Source organism: Panthera pardus, unplaced genomic scaffold (assembly GCF_024362965.1).
Source record: "Panthera pardus isolate Hobbes unplaced genomic scaffold, ASM2436296v1 HiC_scaffold_12, whole genome shotgun sequence".
NCBI classification, from domain to species: domain Eukaryota; kingdom Metazoa; phylum Chordata; class Mammalia; order Carnivora; family Felidae; genus Panthera; species Panthera pardus.
Genome location: NW_026526677.1, coordinates 45,678,024 through 45,702,534, shown reverse-complemented (window position 1 = coordinate 45,702,534; position 24,511 = coordinate 45,678,024). Strand labels below are relative to the sequence as shown.

Here is a 24,511-nt window from a genome sequence, read left to right as displayed (position 1 = left end):
CCACAAAAGCTGCCCATTAGATGCATCTCATTTCACACAAGGCTTGCTTGTCCTTCTGACATCTGCTGCTGTTCTCCCCTTCATCTATTTTTATATGACAACTATTATTTTAATTCTTCTGGTCCCATTGATATCAGGATCTGTCAATTTGGGTTGGTGGAGTTTTTAATTAATGTACTGGTTGAATCATGAGCTTAAAATAATCATTGCTGCTCTTGAGCAGTTTTGAATAATCTCATGCTCTTCGAGCTTGCAAGTAAAAAAAAAAAATCACTGCTGTCAAATTAAATTTCCATATCAATGAAACTCCAAAATATTTTTTAAAACACAAAATTGAATCTTTCGGTCCATGATCTGTTACTGAGTTCACTTGAAAACAGTTCGTTGAATGCTGTTTAGAAAAGGCTTTGAAATTGCCTGTGTCATCTGAACCCGGATCTGTGGAGGTTTTTTTGGTTTCGATGGTTGTTGTAGCCAGTGAATAATAATAATAATAATAATAATAATTATTATTATTATTATTATTTAAAACTGTAGTTAAATTTGTGCCTTATTTTAACCCCTACAGTTTAAAAAGAGGGCGAGAGAAAGGAACAGGTGGGGTAAAAAGCACTAGCTGAGAGTTAGAACATGCTGGTCCTTGCCCAGACTTGGGTTTTCATGGCTGTGCCGCTTCAGGCAAGTCATTGAACCTCTCTGGGTTCTGTTTGTCTCAGATGGAAAGTCAGGCTGTTGAAGTACGTGATCTCAAAGGTTCCTTCTGCGCTACAGTTCTCTGCATCTAAAGTTTTAATACATTTGAGTTCAGGTTGGTATTTACCTGCTCAAGCCTCCAGAACATCTGAGCTGAAGTCCTATTTTCATAGGAAACTTCAACAGAACAACAGATGGGGTTTGAACGAATCCATTTAGAATGATTTATAAAATGATGATTACTCAGGAGTTTGTCTGCCTCTCGCAGAAGAGGTTCTGCATGCCACAGAGAAGAAAAGGAAGTGGTCGTGTTTTCAGATTTAGCCCTCAATACCGACAATCTCTGTGCAATTTATATACTAAACAATGAACAAGCACTGTAGAAAGACTTGGCTGTGTTAACAAAACTGCCTGAGAATCTGTGAAAACTAAATATTTAATATGTCTCTTTGGTGGAAGAGTTGCCTTCCTTCCATGAGATTTCTTCTGTTTGTGATTGCAACATCAGCTCTGAGGGTGGTGGGAGAAAGTCAGTATTAAGGAAACAGTTTCTGCCCCTTACGATGTTATAGTTATGGAGTGATTTTAGTCAGCATCATGGTAGATACTTGCAGGGAGGTAAAAAAAAAAATTCTTTCTAGACCTTGAGGGTGGTGAGGAGTCCAGAAACACCCACATGCTGCCCTTCTCGGGTCTTTTCTCTCCTCGTTGCTACTTTGTCCCAACACCCAGACTTAACCCCAAACACCCACCCTGGCTTTTCCCTTCTTTCTCTCTGGAAACAAGACCTGCTCTGACTTGAGCCCCCTCAGCATCTCTTCCTTCCTGTTCAAAGCATCCTGTCTCTTTCCTCCGTGGCTTCTCTTCTCTTTCCAGATCAGAAAAAGTAAGTGGATCTCCCCTCTTTCTTTTTCTCAGACCTTCATTTTGGGTGGGAGCCTTGACTCTGGCGGCAGGACCTGGGACTGGGGTTTGGATCAGATGAGTGCTTGACCCCTCTGACCACAGGCTCCTCCTCTGCGGTGTAGTGACAGTGCCAGCTTCATGGAGTCCGTGTGAGGATCAAGGGAGATGATGCGTGTAAAATGCCTGGCACACAGGAAGCCCTCCCTCAGTGCCTGCTGCCACTCCCTCCCACCGCTGCCAGGGTCCTGCCCGCTGAATAGCTTTTCATGCTGTTTGTCCTCAGCCTCCTCATCAACCCCAGAAAAGCCTTCCTCTCAGTTTAGGAGAGGAAGGATAGAAGGAGAAGAAACAGCCCTTCTGCGGGCCTGCTGTGCAGCAGGCGGCTTTCACTGGTCTGTACATGGTACCCCTGAACCTGTGTGTCTATCTCTCCCCTCCCTGCCCAGCAACCTCTCACAGGGGCTGTGCACATTCACCTCATTCTCTCTCATCTGCTCTGCCCTTAGCTCCCACCCTCTGGCTCCTTTCAGCCTTCTCTATAGTTCTTCTCAAAGATCTCCAAAGTCTTTAAGTCTTGAATTCCAGGGACCCGTTCTTAGTGCAGAATGGTCGTTCTGGGCCCCTTTGCAGCTGTAACCCTGTCTTTTCCTCCCTTCTTGAAATCCCCTCCTTCTTCTGCCTTGCCATGATGCTTTCTTGGTTCTCTTGCTGCATACCCTAAAGGTACGTTTTTGTCTTGGCCCTGCGCTTCACACTGTTCCACTCACCCAGGGTCCCACTTTCAGTCCTGATCTGTCTCTTCTGCTTCGGTGGCTAGCAAGTTCACTGTACACATTAACAGTAGCCTGGAGCCGGCATCTGTGACCTTGGAGTTAGAGGTTGCAAACTGCTTGCAAGCACTGTCTCCTTTCATCCTCCTGACACACTGTTGCCTATACCCCTTCACAGCCAAGCTGTCCTGAGGGGCAGTTTGTTTGAGCGGTTAAAGGTGCAGACTTTGGAGTGTCATATCCTAACTGTTCCTTACCAGCTTTATGATCTGGTCAAGTTGCTGTGCTCACTGTGTCTTGATGTCCTCAGTGATAAGACCAGGATCTCCAGAGTCCTTACCTCAAGGAGTTGTGGTGTACATTGAATGAGTTAAAACTATGAAAAATACGTGAAGCTATTCATGGCGCATAGTAAGCATTCAGTGAATGTTAGCTCTTGGTGCTTCTGGTCCCTCTCGCCTTTCCATATCCAGCCTGCCTGTCTGTGTGCACAGGACTGTCTGGTCAAACTGAAGGGCTGTCCTTTCCCTGGACCGGCCCTTGGCTCTTCCCGTGCTCCAACTGATGTCCAAATCTTACTCTTCTCTAAGACCCGGCTCAATTGCTTGGTCCTATAGGAGCTATGGAGCTATTCATTTTGTTTTTCTTCCTCCCCACACCTGGTAGCAGTACCCTCCAGCTCTTGATCTAGCTCGGATTCTTAGGTACTGCCGCATCTGTGTTGTGTTGGGCCGTCTCTGGGAATATGTGTCTTGCTTGCTCAGGCTAAGCAGTTTGGGGGAGTTCATCTTGGTTTCCCAAAATCACAGGCACAGGGAGCCTTCAGGATGTGTTTGCCCGATCTCAATTGATGATCTTGAGGAGGAGGAAAGGGGATGGGATGCACCAGGGGCACCAGTGGTCATGGCCATGAGTAGGCGGGTTTACAGGGAAGGGGGGTTTGAGGTGGGGACTTTCGTGGTAGGGAAGATAAGATTGGATACGCTTTAGTCATCTTTGCTTTAGGGGAACGTTGAGTGCTGGCATATGATGAGAAATGATTTTTACATTAGCACATGCTGTCCTTTTAAATAGTATAAACTCATGTTCATCCAGTCTGGTTAAAGAAGGGGGAATGGAGGTCTTGATTTCATATTCTGGTTAATACTCTACCCATTGGATTTTGTACGTATACTGAGTAAAACATTTACATGTATTTATGCCTTCAACTACCATTTGAAATGTGTGGCCTGGGCAAATTAGTTAGCTTCTTTGAGGCTGACTTACCTCATTTGCAAAACAGAAATAGTAATAATGATGGTAATAGCGGCTAGCATTTATTGAACACTATGTGCCAGCAAAGATGTTAGTCACCTTATGTTTATGAACTTGTTTAATCTTCCTTACAACCCCATGAGGTAGGTCCAGTGATTATCCTTATTTTACAAGTGCAGTGGTTTTGGAAACTGCCCAGGGTCACTCGGCTGGTATGGGGCGGGACAGGACTCGTGCCCAGAGGACTCCGGAGTCGGCCCTCTAGCCCCTGGAGTCGGGGCCTGCGGGGGGGAGCCCCCACATTGAATCCTGTGTACGCAGTGCCCCGCACCGTGCCAGCAGGCCAGGAGGCCCGTAGTGGTTGGCAACCCGTGTTACAGCCGACAGATGTGGTTGTGCACCTGCTCTCCAGCAGGACTGAAGTCCTCTGCGGGGGATGCCACGCACGGTTGGGTCTCACCCTGGCAGCAGTTACAAGGGCTTGTGAGCATTCTCTTCACATCCTGTTGTGCATTTCTGTCTCTTGCTTCCTCGTGCCTTTCTGCGGCACTGCTCTGACATGGGCCCCGTGTGGCTCAGCCAGCCCCTCCGGGATGGTTCCAGGTGTGAGATGGACCTCTGAACAGAGCCCAGTACCCCTGCCTCCCCCGGTAGCCATCTGCAGAGGAAATGCAAAGGAGCCCTTTTCAAGAGTCTCTCACCTTCTTCCTCCTCTCCCCAGCTTCTTAACCCAAAGACAGGCACCCACAGCCTTGGTGTATATATATATTTTTAATGTCAGTTGTTTCCCGAATACATTTAGATAGTAAGGGAAACATTGTCTTATGTCAAGAACCTGTTACATAAAAATGTGTTATATAATGTTCAAATATATATACTGCACAGTGGAATTAGATACCACTTTTTTCCCCAAAGAATAAAAAGATAATAAACACAGGCTTTACTGAATGTCATTAATCTTGGAGCTGGAAGGCCTGGAAAGACATGCTCTGCCCTCAGAGCTATTGTTTTGAACCTCCGTTATCCTCCTCGAGTGCTCCAAGTGTAGGATGTATGGGAAGTTGACCTGAATCTGCCATGGAATGCTACCGTGAAATACTCTGGCAATCGTCTTTTCCAGGGGGACAGAATTCCTTGACATCTTGCTCACTTGTGTTTTTCTTACATCTAAGCAGAGGGAAGAAGCTCTTTTTGCCCCTGACGCTCGGACCACCGAGGCCATCTTCTAACCGGTTTCCTGTTCTAGCCTCTACTTCCTTCAATTCTTCCCACACAGTGTGGTCATCTTTGCCTTCCAAAACAGCCCTGTTTGCAGTGGCACGTGGTTGACACCCGCGTGTCCAGGGCTCCAGGCTCCCCAAGGTCCGGCCCTGGTCCCCCTCGCCAGCCCAGCTCCTCCACCCCAAGCCCCATTCCCAGAATGGGCCGGGTGCCCGAGGTTCAGTTCTGCTTGTCTCTGCCCTACCTGGGCTACTCCATGCCATACTCTTCCCTGCTGTCTGTCTTGCTCATGTCTCCCCCTTGACCTCGGTGGCCTGACCTCTTAGCCTGCCTTGAATCTCACTTCTTTGTGAAGCCTCCTCTGGTGACATTTGCCCCCTTTACACACACACACACACACACACACACACACACACACACGCGCTCTCTCTTTTTTACTTTTGATTGCCAGCCATTCATTCAGAAGCAGTGGTACTTCATAATTAGCAAATTATCACATTGTATCTAATCAGGATGGCCAGTTCTCTCATTTTTTAATTGTTCCATGAATAAATATCTTGTCCTCACTTCCCATTCTCCAACTGTACTCATTTACTCCTTCAGTGTCGTGTGTTGGAGGCCTACCGTGTGCACAGCAGTGTTACAGGCACCGGGGATACAGCAGTGAACAAAACAGAGTCCCAGCAAGAGACAGATAAACAATTGAAGACGTTAGCTCCTGGTCGTGATAGATGCCAGGAAAGCAATCACATAGAGTAAAACAATAGCGATGATGGGAAGGAGGTTGCTTTAGCCAGGTCCTCTGGGGTGGCCTTTCTGGAGAGGTGACATTTGAGCTTGGTTGCAGGAAGCTCTGGGGAAAGGTGTCCCAGGATGCGGAAACAAGGCCCTGAGGTTGGAAGTATCTTGTTTTTGAGGAAAGTAAAGGCCATTGTAACCGGATTATGAGTTACACTTGTGTACAGATGTTTTATCCTCCTTGTAACCTTCACCCAGTGCCAGAAAGTCCCTGTAAATACTTGCATACAGAATTGGAGCATTTGTAAATTGTATAAATAGCAGTTGACTCTACTCTGCACAGTAGGCTTTTAATAAAACTTTATATGGCACACAAGCAAGTTCACAGCTTGAAGGGTTTTCTCATCAATGTACACCTAGCATGTATCACCAACTATGGAAGTTTTAATTGTGTTTAGTGCAGAACTTCAGACCTCAGAATTCTGTTTTACATGCACAGCTATCTTAAAACCAGCTCTGTTCCACAGTTCATTTGTAAGGCAGTTGAAACATGGGATAAGTTTTTCTGTAGAGAAAAAGATGAACTAAATGGTGGTTTCGTTCCCCGGCGAGCCCGCAAAAGTCATTTCATGCTGACTGTAGCTGAAACCATACTGTTTAGTGCTGAAGTATCATCAGCATTAATGGAGCCTTCTGCAGCCAGACCCCCGCATCTAGATGGCGTTATAGGTCAGTTACTATGAGCCTTAATGGGACTCATTTACCTCGGTCACACCTCCTATTTTTCCTGTCTGCCAAAAAGTTTTATAAAAGGAATTCTTGCCTTTGTGCCTTTAAGATTTAGCTCCTTGTGTTATAAAGGAGACAGTGGCGGGCAGAGTAGGGAATGCCCTGCACTGGGGGGGCTGGGAGAGCCCGGGGCCCAGTCTTAGCCCAGTCCCTGACTTGCTGAGTAACTTTGAGCGAACCGCCCTCGCTGAACTTTGATGTCTCAGGTCCTTCTTGGATATAAAACTCTGTTTTCTCACCACAGTGGGAAAACATACATGTATTTCATCGTTCAAACCTACCTCAAATGACTACCTCTAGTTTCTTCTTGAAGTAGATGTACTCAAATGACACGAGGAGCTCAAGGAGTTCTGTGTATGGTGCTCCGCAGTTAGACGTTCCGTCTGAACCTTGATTTTGATCTGCTGTCTTTCTTAATGAGTGGAAAGAAATTTTGTCCTAGAACTTTTGGTCCAGATAAGATTTCTGTGTTCTTGGCCAACTTATCTTCCATATAATTATGTAAACTGGTTTTTCTTTTTAACTCTTAGGGATAAAAATGGTGACTATGGTTTGTTTCTTATGAATTATACTTATAAGTGCCCTTAGGGAATGGAACGAATTTGCAGGAGAGAGCAGAGCTGAAAGAGTGTGGGATCAAAAACAATTTTAAATGTTAAATGCAAAGCTATTTTCAGTATCCTGCTGGAGGAAAAAAAAAAATTTTTTTTTAAGGCTTTAGACGATGGAAGAGGTTTCTGCTCCAAAGGAGAAAAGAGCCTCAGGGTTTTGCAGTAGAGAAAGCTACCTGATCCTTTAACTGACGACCACCCTTCCCTTCCTCCTTTCCCCCTCTCTGAGTTTCTTTTTGGCATCATGAACCACATTTGCCATTTGAGAAGTTTGCTGTGTAAACGACTAGCTTTGCTAGTTGCAGAGCTCAATTGGGACATAGGGTGTTAGGGAGTTAGCATTCAGATGGCTTAGGGTGCAGAGTGCTTTGTCGCAGAGTTCCCCACCGGATTCAAGTGAGGGAAGCCTCATCAGGACAGAAACAGCACTTCTAGCAAGGCCTCTGTTTGATCAGCTGTGAATGATGCTTGATTGTTTTTTCTCTTTTCCTTACTTGATGGCACAGCAAGGAGTTGGGGCAAGAAGTTGTTGCTGGATTTCACTTTGGAGTTGGAAGGTGGCATTATACCTTGTGTTCCTCCTCACATGCTAGAATATGAGTAGGAATTTTTGTCTGTTTTGTTCTCTGCTGTAACCCCAGCAGCTAAGACAGTGTCTGCACAGAGTAGTCACTCAATAAATACTGAATGAATGAATTCAGCCTGAGAAAACCTCAACTTTCTTTTCCTCTCTAACTGTGTAGGCTCATGAGCTTGGTCTTGCAAGGTACTTTGGAATGTAGATTACCATTTCCTTTTGACATCTGTGTTTTTCTTGTTCTTCAGGTTGGCCAGATATCAGTATCTTTTATTGATGATCAGGACTTAACTGGCCATGGTTGTCCCTGCCTGGCTGATGTTCATCTTTGTGTTATCTTTAATTGGCCTCAAAGTACAACAAATCAATAGCCGAACCATATCAACTAAAAGAAAATGTACTGTGTATTTCTTTGGGCATAGTACTACACGTTTATTTATTCAGTCAACATATGTCTGAAGGGCCATTATACCCGGCACCCAGGCTACACCTAGAGGAAGAGCAGAAAGAGTTGTTGTAGGGATACCTGGCTGGCTCAGTTGGTAGAGCAGGCAACTCTTGATCTCGGGGTTGTAGGTTGGAGCCCCATGTTGGGTATAGAGATTACTTAAAAAATAAAATCTTAAAAAAACAAAAAAAAACAAAAAAAACAAAAGAGAAGAAAGTTGTTGTACCCAAGGAGCCTTCAGTTTAATCTGTTGGTAAAAAATAATCCAAGGCCATGTATAATGCCAATAAAGTAGTCTAGACTACCAATAAGTACTACAGGAATTCAGAGACCAGAGGGATTTTTGTGAGTTGTTATGGTAGGGAGGAGGCCTCTTAGAAATGAGCAGGTTTAATCCAGACCTTTAAGGATGGGTAGGATTTAGATTCACAGACCAGGGAGTGGATGGAGTGGGGGGACATAGCACCATTAAAAGCGCAGAGGTAGGAATGACCAACCTGCATAGAGACTTGCCTAGAATGGAGAGTTCTCAAATAGTGGTGGGAATTTAAGTTTGGAAAATTAGTCAGTGCCTAAACATGATGCATGCCATTTCAGATGATACCAATTGGTAATATATACAGAGTTCTTATGATGTCCTTAGCACCTCACGTGTATTATCGGATTTAATGCCCACAAAACCCCACGTAGTGGAACTATCGTTAGCATCACTGTAGAGAGGACGAACTTGAAGCACAGAGTGATCCAGAGACCTCCCTAAGGTAGAGGGTCCAAGCTTAAAAACCAAGTCATGGAAGCTCTTGACCATTGGACTCTGCTGTCTCCCAATGTCCTCCACCTGCAGGATTTGGATTTAGTTGGGGTGTTAGAGTCATGAGCTGAAAGTGAACAAGGCTCTATTTAGCCCACTCCTTCATATTGTAGATGAAGAAACTGCAGGTTAAGTGACAAGTTAAAGTTTACCTGGTGAGGTAGAGACTGCTAAGCAGTGGAAGGAGAATCACTGAAGTTGTTTCCACTGTGATTATGATTACCATTTCAGTGATGTGAAATGATTATCCCTAGAGCATTAGTCCAGTGTGAGCGTTTCTGTTGGACTGAAGAAAACAAAGAAGGACTAGCTGCAGCAGAGACCTGATAGGAGGCTGCTAGCTGAATCCAGACAGGAGTTGGAGGGAGCCAGAGCTGGGAATTGTCAATTATGTTAATCGGCATGGCTGTTTTCTGTCACCCTTTAGATCTTTAGAGTGCAGGCAACATCTGCCTGTGAGTGCCTTTCAAGTATGTGAATCTGCACTGTACTGTGACCGAAATGCCTTGCTTAATGAATTCTCCAGAAGCAAAGCACCATTATGGAAGTTGAATGTTTAAAAAACAAATACCCACATTTTCTGGAAAGAGCACCAGATTAGGAACAAGATAACTTGCATTCTAGGCTGCTTCTGCTACTTAAGCACCAGATAGCCTAAGTCAAATTACCTAAATGTCTCAAACTGTGGCTGATTCCTTATCAGTGGCACAGGTGTAACAATTCTCATCCAGCCCCTTACAGTGTGGTTCTGATGCTGGAGTGAGATAAGGAAAGAATAAGGGGTTTGAAAGCTGCAACGTTGCTCCCTGGTTGAAGGGGGGCAGCCATCGTAGTTTTAATAGTGAAGGTGTACTGGCCTTGCAGGGATAGTCTGGAGGAGCTGAAGGAAGTTTCCGCCCCCAGGGCTTGTTTGGGGATGAGGCGCTGTCCACCAGATGGGTGCTGACGGGCCTCACTTTGCTGGGTATGACCATATTTTAAAGGTGACAATGTATTTCACCCTAGAAATGGGGAGCCACAGCCTGGGCATGACTGGAAGGTTAGGCACAGATATTCACGTTAATCTCTTCTCTGGACACACCTCTCAGGATAATGATGAGCAGGTGTGAGCCAGAAAACAAAGTGCCAGGATCTAGCTAACTGGCCAGTTGGGTATGCTTGGATGTTTCACCTATCCTGGGGCATGAGGCAGAAATCCAGAAGAACCTTGATTAGCCTAGGAGCTAATGGGTGAGCCAGCATGCTGTCCAGGTAAAACCTGATTACAAAGCCCGTAGCAAAGTCTTGACTGGAGATGTGCCACATCTTAATTTTTCTTAGTTTTGCATGGATGATGATGATGATGATGATGATGATGATGATGATGATTCATAGCAATATCTAACCTTTGAGTATTTGCCATATGCCAAGAACTGTGCAAAGTGCTTATATGCCTTTTCCCACTTAATACAGTAGCCCTGTGGGGTGGACACTGGCAATCTCACTTTCTAATTAGGGAGACCGAGACCCAGAGATGCTTCAGATAACACACAGTGGGTGGGAAAGCCATGATTCAGACCCAGGACAGTCTCCAGAGCCTGAAATCTCAACTGTTACCTTCTTTCTTCCTTTTCCTGGCACCCCACATGCTTCCTGCCCCTGGTTTTGAGGTTTCTGACAGCACGGTGGATCTCCGGAAGGCATTTTTGGTTGATAAATGACATGTCACCCAGTGGCCTCAGCTCACTGTGGCTCGCTTTTCTTGGTAGCCCGTGGCTGACATCGAGCAGCTCTCACTGGCTGCTTAAAGCTCATGAGCAAAATGATGCCAACACTGAATGTAGCAGATTGACTAACTCTTGCTGGCTAATGCATGTGGGAATTTTAAGGAAAGAAAAATAAGACAGTGAAAGGGATTGCTCTGGGTCAGTTTTTCAAAAAGTGTAGCTTATACTCTGCTCAGTGTTCATTACCATGCTTGTCAAAATCTCCCCACAAGAGCCTTTGCAAATGTCAAGATCCTGATGATACTATTTACCTCCATGTGTGATTTACAAAGTAACTTTTGCATGCATTGTCTTGTTTAGTCTTCACCACAGCGCCATGAGGAGAGGTGTTTAGAAAGACTTGTTTTGCTGGCTGTGAAATACTTGGGGAGTTTAAGCGACTGCCTGGGGTCCCAAAGCTAAGTCAGTAGCACCGCCAGGGCTTACACACTGCTTTTCTGACTTTAACTCTTACTCTGTTCCCCAGTTTCTTTTCGCTTTGTCTGTTGAAAATGTTAAGTGATCTGATTTACTGTATTGAGAAGTCAGCAGGGATTATTAAGGTGAAGTATTTTGTGCTACACACTGTTAGAGAATCAGAATAAATAAAAAGTCATGTATGGTTGTTGTGTTGGGCAATTGGTTTGCACCTACTTTGTATGGCATAGGACATACATATAGCTTTGCAGTATATTGTTGGACCAACAGCCCTCTTAGCTTTAAAAGTCCAAAGGCTTTGGGGCACCTGGGTGGCTCAGTCCGTTAAGCGTCCAACTTCAGCTCAGATCGTGATCTCACGGTTCATGAGTTCGAGCCCCATGTCTGGCTCTGGGCTCAGAGTCTGGAGCCTGCTTCGGATTCTGTGTCTCCCTCTCTCTCTGCCCTTCCCCCACTTGTGCTCTGTCTCCTTCTCTCTCTCGCTCTCAAAAATAAACATTAAAACAAATTTTTAAAAAAAGTCCAAAGGCTTTAATAGATGATAAAACATGGAATTTATGTAATGTCCTTTAAAAGTTGACCATCAAGTTCTTGGTTAGGAACACAAGCTCCTGTTATCACATTGTTTTCATGGAGAAATTAGCCTTGGCTCACATCATTTCAGCTCTTGGTGCCTTTTCCAGGAATGGAGTGAACTGCTTTAGGAGAGAGAGCTGGTCATTCTTGTCACCTAGAGCTCTCTCCCCTCCTATAAGTGCAGGGGGCTGATTTACTTCTCTGGGCCCTCTCAATTTTTCCTGTGATCTGAACATAAATCATCTGTGAGGTACTGCTAATTTCATTTTTTAGAAGCTTTCCATGAAACAAACCTGAATGGAACGTTTTCCTATATAGGTTTGAACCTCCCCTTTAAAGTATTTAATTGGTGGGGCACCTGGGTGGCTCAGTTGGTTGAGCGTCTGACTTGGTTCAGTTCATGATCTCATGGTTCTCTGAGATCTATGAACCATGATCTCATGGTTCATAGGTTCAAGCCCTGCGTCAGGCTCTGTGCTGACAATTTGGAGCCTGAAGCCTGCTTCGGATTCTGTGTCTCCACCTCTCTCTGTCCCTCCCCCACAGGGCTCTCAAAAATAAATAAACATTTAAGAAAATTATTTTTTAAAAAAGTATTTATTTGGTGGCAAGGGGCTTTACTAGGAGAATGTAAAACTGGTCTCGCTCAAGCCTTTTCAGTTGGGACACCAAGCAAGTTCCTGTATTAAAGAGATCCATGGACCATGGCTGAAACTAGTCCTTAGCAGCCAGTGGTCCAAGCCTTCTATCTTCAACATGTGGCTTCCACTTGATGGTTGAAGGCAGAAGCTTCCATTTTTACCATCTCCTGAGGGAAAAGCTAAGGGGGGAACACCTGCAGTCATTTTAAGGGCAAGACCTGGTAGTAGCACATTCTTTTATTCTAGGGGCCAGAATTAGTTAGTTAGTTGTACTAACTAGAGGTACGGCTACATCTAACTACGAAGGAGGCTGAGAAGCATCTTGAGGTGGGAGGTCATGAGTCCAGCAAAAACTGTATTTAAAAGTGGAGAGGATATAGAACATGAGGGGAAATTTGCAGCATGCTGCATTGTGGTACCAGTGGGAAGGATTAAATAGAGTTTGAAGCTGGTGCCAGGAGAGCTGGGAAGATGCCTGAGTCCAGGGTCAGGATCTAGGCAGGCACACAGAAATCTTGGCGTATGTAGCCATCTAGAAGTCAGGGCAACTCATTGCTCAGAGACGAGGCTGCCAGGTAGAACCAAGGTTCCAGAGGTGCCGAGGTGCTGGAGGGAATATGAATAATCTAGAAGACTTCAGTTGTCAGAGGAAATTCATCAATGTAAGTGGTACAGTAGAAAGAGCACTGAGCTAGGAGTCAGAAGACCTGGGTTTGAGTCCATCCACTTCTGCTTCATAACCTGGGGCAGAAGGCTTTGATGAACATTTGCTTTATCATCTACAATGTGGGAATAATGGTGATGGCCTTTCCTGTCTCCCAGGCTTAGGGTGAGTAATGGAAGGGGAAGTGCCCTGCAAACTGAGCTCCATGGAAACTGGCATAGCGTCTGTGTTATTCACCTGTATGTCCCCAGCACCTGGTGCAGTGGTGGGGAAAACTTGCATTGTGTGGAGATCTTGGTCCTGGACAGTGTTCTCTGCTAGGCAGAGTTGTTCTTCTGTTCGTCATTGGCCAAGGTCTTCATTGGCCAAGGTAGAGCCACATACCCCACCAGGGTGTGGGCAGACATCAGGGCAGCTCCCAACCAGGTAGCATAGGACATATAATATGTCTTTGGCAGAGCCACTTGCTTACTCCACTGACGAGGTGACAGAATACAACAAAAGGGGAGCTAGGACTTCCATTTGGATGTTATGGTCCCCGAATATGAAATGATCATTTTTAACTGGTCTGGTCTTCCTGCAGATTAGAAGATGAAACCTTCCCAAAGCTGTTAGAACATGACCTCTTGCTTCAAAATAGTAAGATGTAGTTATAAAATTCCTCTGTTGATTTGGAAAAAAAAAATATGTGGCTTGTTCAAAACAATAAATGTTTACTGAAAATATGATCTAGATAAGAGAATACAAAAACAAGCTTATGGTTTCTATCCCGTGGACTGTTTCTATCCTGGCCAGAGTGATTTTTTTTTTTCTTTTGCTGGAGAAATGGGGTCTCAGTGGATAATCAAAAAAAAAAAAAAAATTTTAACTTTGATTCATTTTTTTATTTAATGTGTTTATTCACTAAAGATGATCTTCTTTCCTGGAACACAGTGGAGTATTTTTAACTGGACTTTACTGAAAAAAAAAAAAAAAAAAAGCAGGAATTGAACTTACATTCACAGTATGCTCTTGACTCTGTTAAAGGCTCAGGCATAGAAGGAGGGAAAAGCACCTAAGTGTTAACAATGGTTCTCATCTCGTAGAATTTGAGGTGATTTCTATTCTCATCTCCTTCCCTGTGGTTTTCTATTTTTCAACAGTGAGCGCGTGTTGCTGTTATAATCATAATCGGCTAGTTAAAAATGAGTCTTATAAATTAATACCCTCCAGCCAAATGAAGAATTTTGATTTTTGGCAACCTGGCCTGGGCTATAGGCTCTCATGTTAACTCAGGCCTATCGAGGTGATTTTCTGACAAGGTAAGGAATTTGTTAGAAAGAGGATGTTTTCCTTTGTGGAAATCAACACAGAAAGCAATCGTTCTGTGACATGTCAGGAAAGATGTCTGGGGGAACTCTGCTCCTGGAATTTGACTAGCCTGTTTTACCGTCACTTAAGGAAATGAACCTTGCAGGTTTCCCATTCACCGTGTGACTGTTCTCCTTTATCTTATACTCCTGTGTTCCTCGGGGACCCCTGGCTCCATCATCCTGGGATCAGGTGACCCTGCCCTTTGTTCTCTCAGACTCTTCCATTACCAATGTCCTCTGTGCATGTTTCCCTCCCTCTGTTTGTGACTGTAGATTTGGTGGTGGCTTCTTCCCACCGCCATGTTTACAGACTGAAGAGAACTAATTGTTGCTCTTTTCTGTCACAGTTGTCCCTTGCCCTTGTCATTGCTCAGGTGAGTGACCTGAGCCGTGCTCTGGGGACAGAATGAAGAGGAGGGGTCAGGGACTGTAGGGAAAGGGTGGGGGTACTGAGCTGACTGCAGGACCTTGGGGAAGTCCCTGGGCCATCCACCTAGCACTTGGCCCGTACCCGGCAGGACGCGCTCTGACACAGCTCCTACAGATGACTGCTTGGTGTTTGAAGCCATGCACTGATCTGTTGAATTCCTGCAATGTGGCAGTCAGTGTTCCAGATGCCGTCAGGGGGCATAGTGATGAGCAAGGCAGACCTGCTGTCTGCTGTCATGGAGCTTTCATTCTCGTGGGAGAGAGAAACGGTTCACAGGGAAATAAACGAAGCTCATTACAGACTGTAAGAGCGGCCCCAGAGATGGTTACATGCGCCCTTTTGTAGTGGAGCAGGAGGGCCGGGGTTAGGATGATTCAAAGGCCTGGCTCCTTCTATTTCGCCCCCTGTGCTTTCTAGTGGGGAGGGAGGAGATTCGGGGCGGTGGGGGGGTGCGGATATCTCAGTAAAGCTGAGCTGCTTCTCCCATTCAGTCCGCCTGGGCCAGGCCTGGCGTACAGGTGGAGAGAGCAAAAGCCAAGGCATACCCCGGGGGCACATCCTTCTTTTCTGAAGAGCAAAGAGCCAGTTTGCACAAAGAAGTCCCAATCAGTGCCCGCTGCAGCTTTTTCCATGGCCAAGCTTGTGTTTTCTCTCTTATTTACAACTTGTAACGAGGCCCAGCCTCTCTGTGTCCTTCTAGCAGGATATTGGACTGATCCTTTCAGGGACAGGGTCTTCTATTTTGTTGTTGCCGTTTTAGTTATAGTAACCCCCTCCCTGACAGCCTGTTCTCCAGGGCTGGTCTTGAATGTGTTCAGGGTAGTTTACTGTGCCATTGCGCGTCCTGAAACTCTTGATCACTGGCACTTACAGGATCTTTGAGCATCACTGTCGGCTTGGCTTTTGGCTGCCCAGAAAAGCTGGAAGTTGGGGAGATGTGAGCTTCCCTGTCGAGTCTTCTTTTCTATTACACTTCTCTGTCAGATGGAGGGCTCAGCCATTGGTCCTGTTCTTTGTGCCCCATCTTTCTGAAAAACCAGGACAGACAGGACCCTGCCTCCCATGAATACTCCGCACCCTTCCTTCTACAGCCCTTGTTAATGTCTGTGTTTTCTGACCCTTCTTCTCCCATCTTCCTGTTCAGAGAACAAGGCCTTTGAACTTGCCTCACACTGGCTTGATGCAGTATGGGAAACCAAGTTACCTGCCTCCTGAAGGAGTCTGGGACTCACTTGGCTTCCAGAGCCCCCCCTCACTTCTCTGCCACCCAGAGGATAAGTCATGCCCACGGTGATCATTTAACTCTCCTATCAGGGCCTACAGGAAGGCCCTTTGTTACTCAGTTAATTTTCTTGTGGGAGGGGGGTCTTGTTTACTAGTCTCATCCGTTCTGTGTTGTTACCAATTCTTTAAAAATATATCTGCATATATGCACGTGTAAGGATGTGTGTGTATCTTTTTCTATGGAGAACAAAGGGCTTTGGAATGAGTGTGGCCCTGAGAGGGCCTGGATTTACACCCCGGGAGTGGTCGTCATCCTTTGGGAAATCTACCCCTTGGTCCCAAATATCGACTGACTGAAATTTGTCAAGTTTTGTCCCAACCTTAGTTTCATAGTTTTCCCCCAGTTTCTGAGACAACTTTGGGGTTCCCTGTGTTCAGGGAGGACTTCAGTCATTGGGTCCACCCCTTAAATACACCGACTCAGTGAGGAAAGCCTTTCATGGCCGGCCTCAGGGCCAGGGCTGCTGGGTGGAGTGTGCCTCTTACAGTCATCATGGCCCGGGCCGTGTGTAGGCCTCCTTTACTTGGCCGTAGCATGGTGGAGAGTGTCCAGTCTGCTTTGGAATAAGCAGTTTTGTTTAAAACAAGTCGGATCCAAAAGTCTTAGGTGGTCTGAATGGCTCCCCTCCCTCCTCATGGGTTTCAGCTGGTTAATATGGTGGCCTGGCTTGGTCCAGGCAGACCAAGGACGTCTGCCTGGACTTCTGGCTGACCGGCACCCCTGCACTCCTCAGCATGAGTTTGCCTCCCTCTGCTAAGGAGGGAAGGAAGAAGTCATCCTTTCCACTGGCTTGAAACAGGACGTGCCTGAGTGAGGCGGCAGGGATGAGGGAGTCATCTATTCATTCAATGTCATCTGAGGGTCCCCCGTGTGCCTGGTATGATGGGAAGCCACTGGAGCATTGAGAGCACGAAGACAATAAGTGATTCATATTTTCTAAAGGTTCTTCTGGCTGCCCATGGACTGAAGTGGGAGGGATAAGCATGGAGCAGGGAGCTGGGTTAGGAGGTGCTTGTTCTAGTCCAAGGAGCCAGACTGGCTTGGATGCCACTGGTAGGCATCTGTGTGAGCAGACAGGGAACAGACAGGCCTTCGCTGGCTGCCATTGTCGTTTTCCCTCGGGCTCTGGATCCCCTGGACCATGAGCCTCCCCTTCCCTAAGTGTGGCAGGCCCTGCCAAACTCCTGCTCCACGGCTGGTGCTGTTCACTCCACCTAGAACGTTCTCTTCCCCCGCTTCCCAATCCCGGTGGTTCTGCTACTGCCTAACCCAGTGACCTTGGGCAAGTTACCAGATCTCTCCTGAGCCTCAATGTCTTCATCTATGAAAGAGTGAGCACAGAACTCCCTCATGGGATTGGGAGGGGAACACTATATGTACTTGAGTGTGATCGTTGCCGTAGCCTCTGCAGTGGTCTTTTATTTCCACCCTTACCCTGCTCTGTATGCGCTCTGCCCAGTGACCCAGTGAGCCGGGGTCCAATCAAGTCGTGCCTCTGGCTCAGAACCCTCTCGACAGTAGCTTCCTGTCTCACTCAAAGGAAAAACCAAATCCTCAGCAGGGCCCCCAGGGCTGCCTGGTGCTTCTCTGACCCCATCTCCCAGCCCAGGGCCTGGTGGGTAACCAAGCAGGCCGGGTCATGCGTAGCTCACTGGTGCATGTGGGTGGTGTCCCCCCCGACCCCGAGTTACGCAGTGCACGACTCATGTGGCCGAATGCACTGATCCCACCTGCCCACCTCTTGCCCCACTTCAGCCACATCAGAGAGAGTCCTTGCTGTTCCGCAAACACGCCAAGCTGGCTTCGGGCTCGGGCTCTTTCCTCTGACTGCTCCCTCTGCCTTGAATGCTCTTCCCCCAGATATTTGTATGGTGTGGTTACTCACCTTCTTCAGGTCTTTTCTCACATGCCACCCTGTGTAAAGTCGTACCATTCAGCCCACTGCCCCCCAGATGTTTCCCTGTTTCCCTTTTGTTTTCTTTTTCCTCTTAGGTCTTAACGTCATCTAACATATTCTGCAGTTTACTTTCTTACTTGGCTTATCGTCTCTCTTCTCAATAGAAGGTAAGCTGCGAGGGCAGAGACCAGTGTTTATTTTGTTCACTGCTGTGTCCCCAGTGCGTGAAATGGTGGCGGGAAGATAGCAGGGGCTCACTAATAAAGGAGTAAATGAGTTTGCAATAAAGCAAGTGGAGTGTTTTGTCCCGTGCTTAGCATAAGTGAGTGCGCAATAAGCGTTTGCTGCCGTCGTCTTCATCATTGGTATCGATTATCCCTCTGGGACCAGCTCCGCACGGCCTTCTCTGAGCCCTTCCCCAGCCCCTTCTTGGGTTGAACTGCATCGTGGCCACCTTTGCTCCCTGCTGCCCTTCCTTCTGTGTCCTCTCCCTCCGTGGCATTGATCACACCGCACCAGTGGAACACGTCTCACTCTTTTCCCTGTATGAGCCCAAAGTCCTGTGGGGCAAATACGGACTTGTTCAGATTGTACCCTAAGGACCTGCGCCCGTGGGGTAGCACATAGTAGGAGCTCAGGAAGTGTCCACTGGCAGCCATGACAGGTGGAAAGAGCTCTCCAATTCCTCACCAGTGGTCCTGGCTCCAGCATTGCTGTCTAATGTTTGCAGCCCCACTCCCAAGGGGTGTCATGAGAGAGTCTGACAACCACTGAAGTGACAAAATCTCTAGCAGTATGTTTAGAACAAATTTGGGGGAGCAGAGTGCCTCCTGTGCATAGTCCTTTGAATGACGGCATCTGGGTGGCTTGCTCATTCCACAAGTGAGAGTCTGGCCCTTTGGCTGCGCAGGACCCAAGGAGACAGTATGATTCAACTTACGCTCATTCAGTGGAGACCGTGTGAGTAACACCAGTGTATTTGGAGGGAAGAAGCAGAGAAAGCTTGGGCTGGTTCTTGGGGGACTTGGGGTTGGCGGGGAGAGCATGGCTTCTGGGGATGGTATAAGGAAGAGGAGAGCAGCCCCTGCCTGGTCCGGGGAGCAGGGGTGGGTGCCTTGGGAGGCATGATTTGGCAGGTGGTGTGGGCCATATGAGGGGAGACCTTAAATGCCAGGGCAATGAGTTTGGCCCCTTGTATTTGGCGGGAAGGGTCCGGTTTAGGGATTCTGATGGATAGGTATAAGAATCAAAAGGGTCAGGGGAGGTGGAGAGGAGCTCTGGAGTCATTGTCACCTGTCCAGAGATAGACTGTCTTGTGAGACCTGCAGGTGGCATACCAGTGCCAGAGGCCATGCCATTAGGGACGGACATTGGCACCCACAGGACAGCAGAGCTTCAGCTGAACCAACAGAGTGCAGGGGACTGAGGAGTTAGAAGTGGGGGCTTAGGGGCACCTGGGTGGCCCAGCCAGTTAAGCATCCGACTTTGGCTCAGGTCATGATCTCATGGTTCATGGGCTTGAGCCCCACGTCAGGCTCTGTGCTGACAGTTCAGAGCCTGGAACCTGCTTCAGATTCTGTCTCCGTCTTTCTCTCAAAAATAAATAAACGTAAAAAAGAAAAAAAAAATGGGAGTTTAGCACAGACTGGGTGTAGGAGTGGACTTTTTCTCCTTGAAGGGTACTGTTGGTGTCCCAGGGTCACAGAGATTGTCCTGCCCTGGTCTGGTTGGGCTCACCAATTCATAAGCCACTGTTTCTCTGGAATGAGCTGGTTTTCTACACTCTATACTGGGCCAGTCAGCTCGAATCATCAGTCAGTTTTGTACCAGGGTGCTCTTCAGAAAAGCTTTAAACCCAGGGACTGGCAAACTCAGATTTAAGAGTCAGCATGGCCCATAACTCCCTGTGAGGCCTTGGTCAAGATGCTCATTCTCTTGGGGTGGTTCACTTTCTTTATTTGCCAGGTTAGCAGAACGCTAACCCCCTGGGTTCTAGGCCAGAGCCTCTTATATCCCTCCTGCCCTGGGTCAGGATTAACCCTGCAGGCTTGGGTGGGACTGAACCTTCAGGTGGGAGGCCTCATGGCCACACTGTGGAGAGGACTAGCCTTGACACTGAGTGGCGTTTGAAAATTGTTCACTCACCCAGGGATTGATTCATTCTGCAAAACTAGCGAGGGTTCTCTTCCCATCCCCCTTGCCTGCTTTGGGATGGAATTGCTGAAATGACCTTGGCTTCGGGAAGCAGTCCTGTTTTCCGATTCTGCTCTCCTAAACATGGCCCCTGCCCTGTGCCTAGGGGCCTCATTCTCACACAGCTACCATCATTCCCTCTGGCCTTGTTGCATGAGATCTCCTCTTAGCTTTCTCCTCCTTTCCTTTGCATCTGATTTCTTTTTTTTTTTTTTTAACGTTTATTTATTTTTGAGACAGAGAGAGACAGAGCATGAACAGGGGAGGGGCAGAGAGAGAGGGAGACACAGAATCGGAAGCAGGCTCCAGGCTCTGAGCCATCAGCCCAGAGCCCGACGCGGGGCTCAAACTCATGGACCGCGAGATTGTGACCTGAGCTGAAGTCGAACGCTTAACCGACTGAACCACCCAGGCACCCCCTTTGCATCTGATTTCAAACACCGGGCCTGATCTGCCCAACCAGGGCAACCCTGATGGTTCCAGCACATATGCTCACATATCTGCCTTCCCTTTACTCCTAAGATTATATCCTCAGCCCATTCCATGTGGCTCCCTAGTTTTGATCATGCTCATTTAAGATGGCCGCATAATACTCTATCGAGGGAGTGCCTTCAATAAGCCATGAGTTTGTTATGGGGCATTTCACTTGCTTTTAATTTTTGTTCTTTCAGCTAATGCTACATTGGCCATCTTTGTGTATTGCAGAATGATTTTATTACGTTGGCATTTATCTAGCTAATGGCAATGGCCCAAGATCACACAGAGAATCAGAATTTCTTTTTTCAAGAAAAATGTCGTGAAGATATATTTAAAATTTACTTTAAATGCTAGGAATGTTTTTGTTGTATTTTCCACGAATGAAGAAGCAGGGTAACAGTAATGTGAAATGAGATATAAGTGAAAGGCTGTGTATTTACAAGTAATACATGACTTGTTGTTTGTTCCTAAGTGTAGAGGTGAGCCAGTACACTCTCTTAAGGAGTAATTTCTCTGCTCAAATTGAGGAATTCTGTATCCCTATATTTTTGATGCTTTGATTAAAACAGTAAAATAAACAGTGATCACTTGTTCACGATGTTTTTAAGAAATCCCCTACACCTGTTGGGATGAGCACTGGGTGTTGTAGGGAAGCCAATTTGACAATAAATGATATAAAAAAAAGAAAAAAAGGAAAAAGAAATGGAAAAAGCAAGCCCATGAACCATCCCTAAAGCAAGAAAAAGTAAATGGGATTTTCGAGGGGGGAAAAAAACTCCAATGTCTCCTTAAACCAGAACGAGCCTGTCAGGAAGTGCTCCTAGCAGTGGAAGCTAAGATCGTCCAAGACCATCCTGCTGTGGAGCCAAGTGGAAGCAGGTTGCAAACTTGCTGAAACAGTTTGGTTTTTTTGTTGGTCATAAGGAAATAACCAGAATGAAACCAACAAACCAGTGTCAATGACTTGGTTCTGAGTGTTCTTTTTAGCCTGGAATCCATGTGGCTTTGGGGTGACGGGGAAGGCTTCCTCTGCCCAGATGATCTGTCGTTGCTGTTTCAGTCTCTGGTTGATGATTACGTGGACCATTTTAACCGGCAAATGTCAGCTGAGTTGCCGGGAATAAAAACTGGGGAAGAAAACACCCAGTCCCCCCTTGTTTCTGAGGAGCCCACGAACTGGGAGTGGGAAGGACAAAACAAGTCTAAAATTGGTGGTCCTTCACTGGGGACTAAGAAGAGAGTCCTGGGGCAGTCAGCTCTACTCTGTTAGAGAAGAGAGAGGGATTCCATCTCCTCGGGAGGCTAGGGCGGGGACGGGGGATGTCAAGAAAGGTGTTATGGGGGGGGGGGGGAAGTTGCTGTTGACAGCACTAGAAAGGACTGGCTGAGATGGGACTGGACAGTCCCAGCAAAACAAAAAGGCTGACAGAGGAAATGGAGGTGGAAGGACATGGGGATATGTTTGGGGTTTGGCCGAAGCAGTGTTGCTTTAGGGCATGTATCAGATGCCAGGCTTGGGTCTAAGCACTTCCTATATATTAACTCATCTAATCCCTACAGTGACCCAAGGGGGGCGCTACCATTGCCTCCATCTTACAGATGAAGAAATAGACATAAAGTAACTCATCAACTGCCCAAGATTGTCCTGCTGTAGAGCCAAGATCAGACCCAGTTGGTTTGGCTCCAGAATCTCTGTTCCTAACCCCAGAGCTGCCACGCCTCTGATATAGGGGGAGAACAGACACTAGAACCAGAGGCTTGGAGTGCCAGTGATTAGGGGTACCGAGGTGGGAGAGGGGTCAGAGTGGAGATGAAAGGGATTCTAGGGTGGGGATGGGGGAGTTTGCTGAGAGCCGAGGGGCCACAGGTAGAAAGAGCTTCTTGGGGCGGTGGGGGTGGGGTGGGTGATGCTTTGTCTACAAGGCCCAGCACTGCAGAGTTCCATGAGGTGAGATCTAAGAGCAGGTCTGATCCAAGGTCTCCACGGGCGGGCCTCTGGAGATTGCACCGTGCTGTTCATTCTGGAGGGTTCTCTATTTTGAAGATGGCAAAGCAGGCACAGGCTTTGGGTATCATTAGCCGTGTCCTCATGTGGGTAGAAAGAGATGAACATGACGGAGAGGGGCAGGTGAGAGCTGGCATTGCTAATTTGGTAAACCCGGTGGCTCTTCTGCAGCCTAATGATGTCTGAAAGCTGTTTTCTATGCCGAGGCCCAAGCGTGACTCCCTTATCTGAATGCTGTAGCAATTGCTATTTTTCCTGGGAAATTGGGCCCATGTGGGCCCTGCGTGTGGTTTATTTGAGTTCCATTTTTATAACCTTATTACCTTGTCCCCATGATGCAAGGGGCCTCTCTTTACTGGAGCTTTGCTGTGAAAATTGTTTCTTAAAAGGTACAAAGTGATCTCTCATCATTTGGGTGGCGTTCTTTCCATAGTAGCACTTTTCTGCAGACTGTGCGCACACTTTTCATCACCCCTGACACCAGTTGTCATGTTTTTCTGATCGTTGGCAATTTACTGGGATCTTTTAGGCAGTTCTTAAATCTCACTACCTAGGTGTTTGTCACGATTTCTTCCAGAAGAGTTTGTGCATTTAAATATCCATTCAACTTCTGCTGCAAAGTATGGCTCTCCCGATGACCTTGCTAGGGCCTAACACCCAGTCTTGTCCTCTGGCCTTGAGTTGATAACAATAGCAATTAGCATTTATGGAAACTGAGCTGTTATTAGGCACTGTACTGAGGGATTTATGTAGGGATTTATGTTCACGATCTTAATTATTCCCGGTCTCGATAAAGAAAGTGCTGTTACTTCCGCCATTTTACAGATGAAGAAAATGAGTATTAAAGAGGTAGAGTATCTTGCCCCAGGTTGCACAGCTAATAAATGGCAGAGCTGGGCCTCAACCCAGGCCCTCCTGACCTTGGAGCCCATGTACTTCATTCATTCATTCAGTCAGTCAGTCATTCAACAATAAGTGATTGTTCATAACATGGCCAGCACTGTTCTAGACCCAGGGGATACAGCAAAGGAAAAAATAAAAAGCAAAAATTTCCTGCCTTTAGTTCACATTCAGATTTGGGGGGATAGAAAACAAAATAATAAAATACACATTATCCAATATGGTAATAAGATTATGGTGAAAAATAAAGCAAGGAGGTTGGCTAAGAAGTGTTAGGAGAATTTTAGAGTAGTCAGAGAAGGTCTCGTTGAGAAGGAGACCAAGCTGTTAGGTTAAGTAGCAAACAAACCCCTGAATCTCAGTGTTATCGACCCAAGAAAACATTATTTCTTGTACAGAAAAATTCCAGTTTGGCTGCTCCTTCTTTGTGGTTACCGAGGGACCCACATTCCTTATATCTTATGGCTCTGCCCTCTTTAAGGCCCTCAGATTGCTTTCCATTCAGCTGGAGGATGAATACGAAGAGAGATGGTCTTGTGGGGAAGTTTTTGTATTTTTATTAAATTTTTTTAAATGTTTATTTATTTTGAGAGAGAGAGAGAGAGAGAGAGAGAGAATCCCAAGCAGGCTCTGCACGATAAGTGTAGAGCCCAATGTGGGGCTCAACCTCACGAACCGTAAGGTCATGACCTGAGCCGAAATCAAGAGTCCGGTGCTTAATTGACTAAGGCACCAATATGCCCCTTGTGGGGAACTTTTTATGGGCCAGTCTGGAAGGAGCACTCATCTCTCCCACCCATTGGTGAGAACTCAGTCACATGTTTACTTCTAACTACAAGGGAGGCTTTTGGGAAATAGAGTCTAGCCATGTGCCCCCAAGAAAAAAGAAATGGGCTTTTGTGAACTTGTACCATAGTGTATACTGTAGCGAATGAAGTGAAGAAGTGAGTTGTATGTTTAACTGGGGAAAGAGCATTAGGGTATAGGAACAGCAGGGTAAAGATGGCCAGGGTGGCTGGAATGCAGTGAGGAGAAGACAAGGAGGGGGGTGGTAGGACAGAAAGCAAGAAAAGGAAAGTCCACATGGCAA

At 46.6% G+C, this 24,511-nt stretch overlaps 1 protein-coding gene across 13 annotated transcripts in view; it reads left to right on the top strand.

The window, feature by feature from the left end:
• The window catches only part of BMAL1 (basic helix-loop-helix ARNT like 1), a 106,932-nt gene that overhangs the window by 9,069 nt on the left and 73,352 nt on the right, over window positions 1-24,511 (top strand). The window lies entirely within an intron of this gene.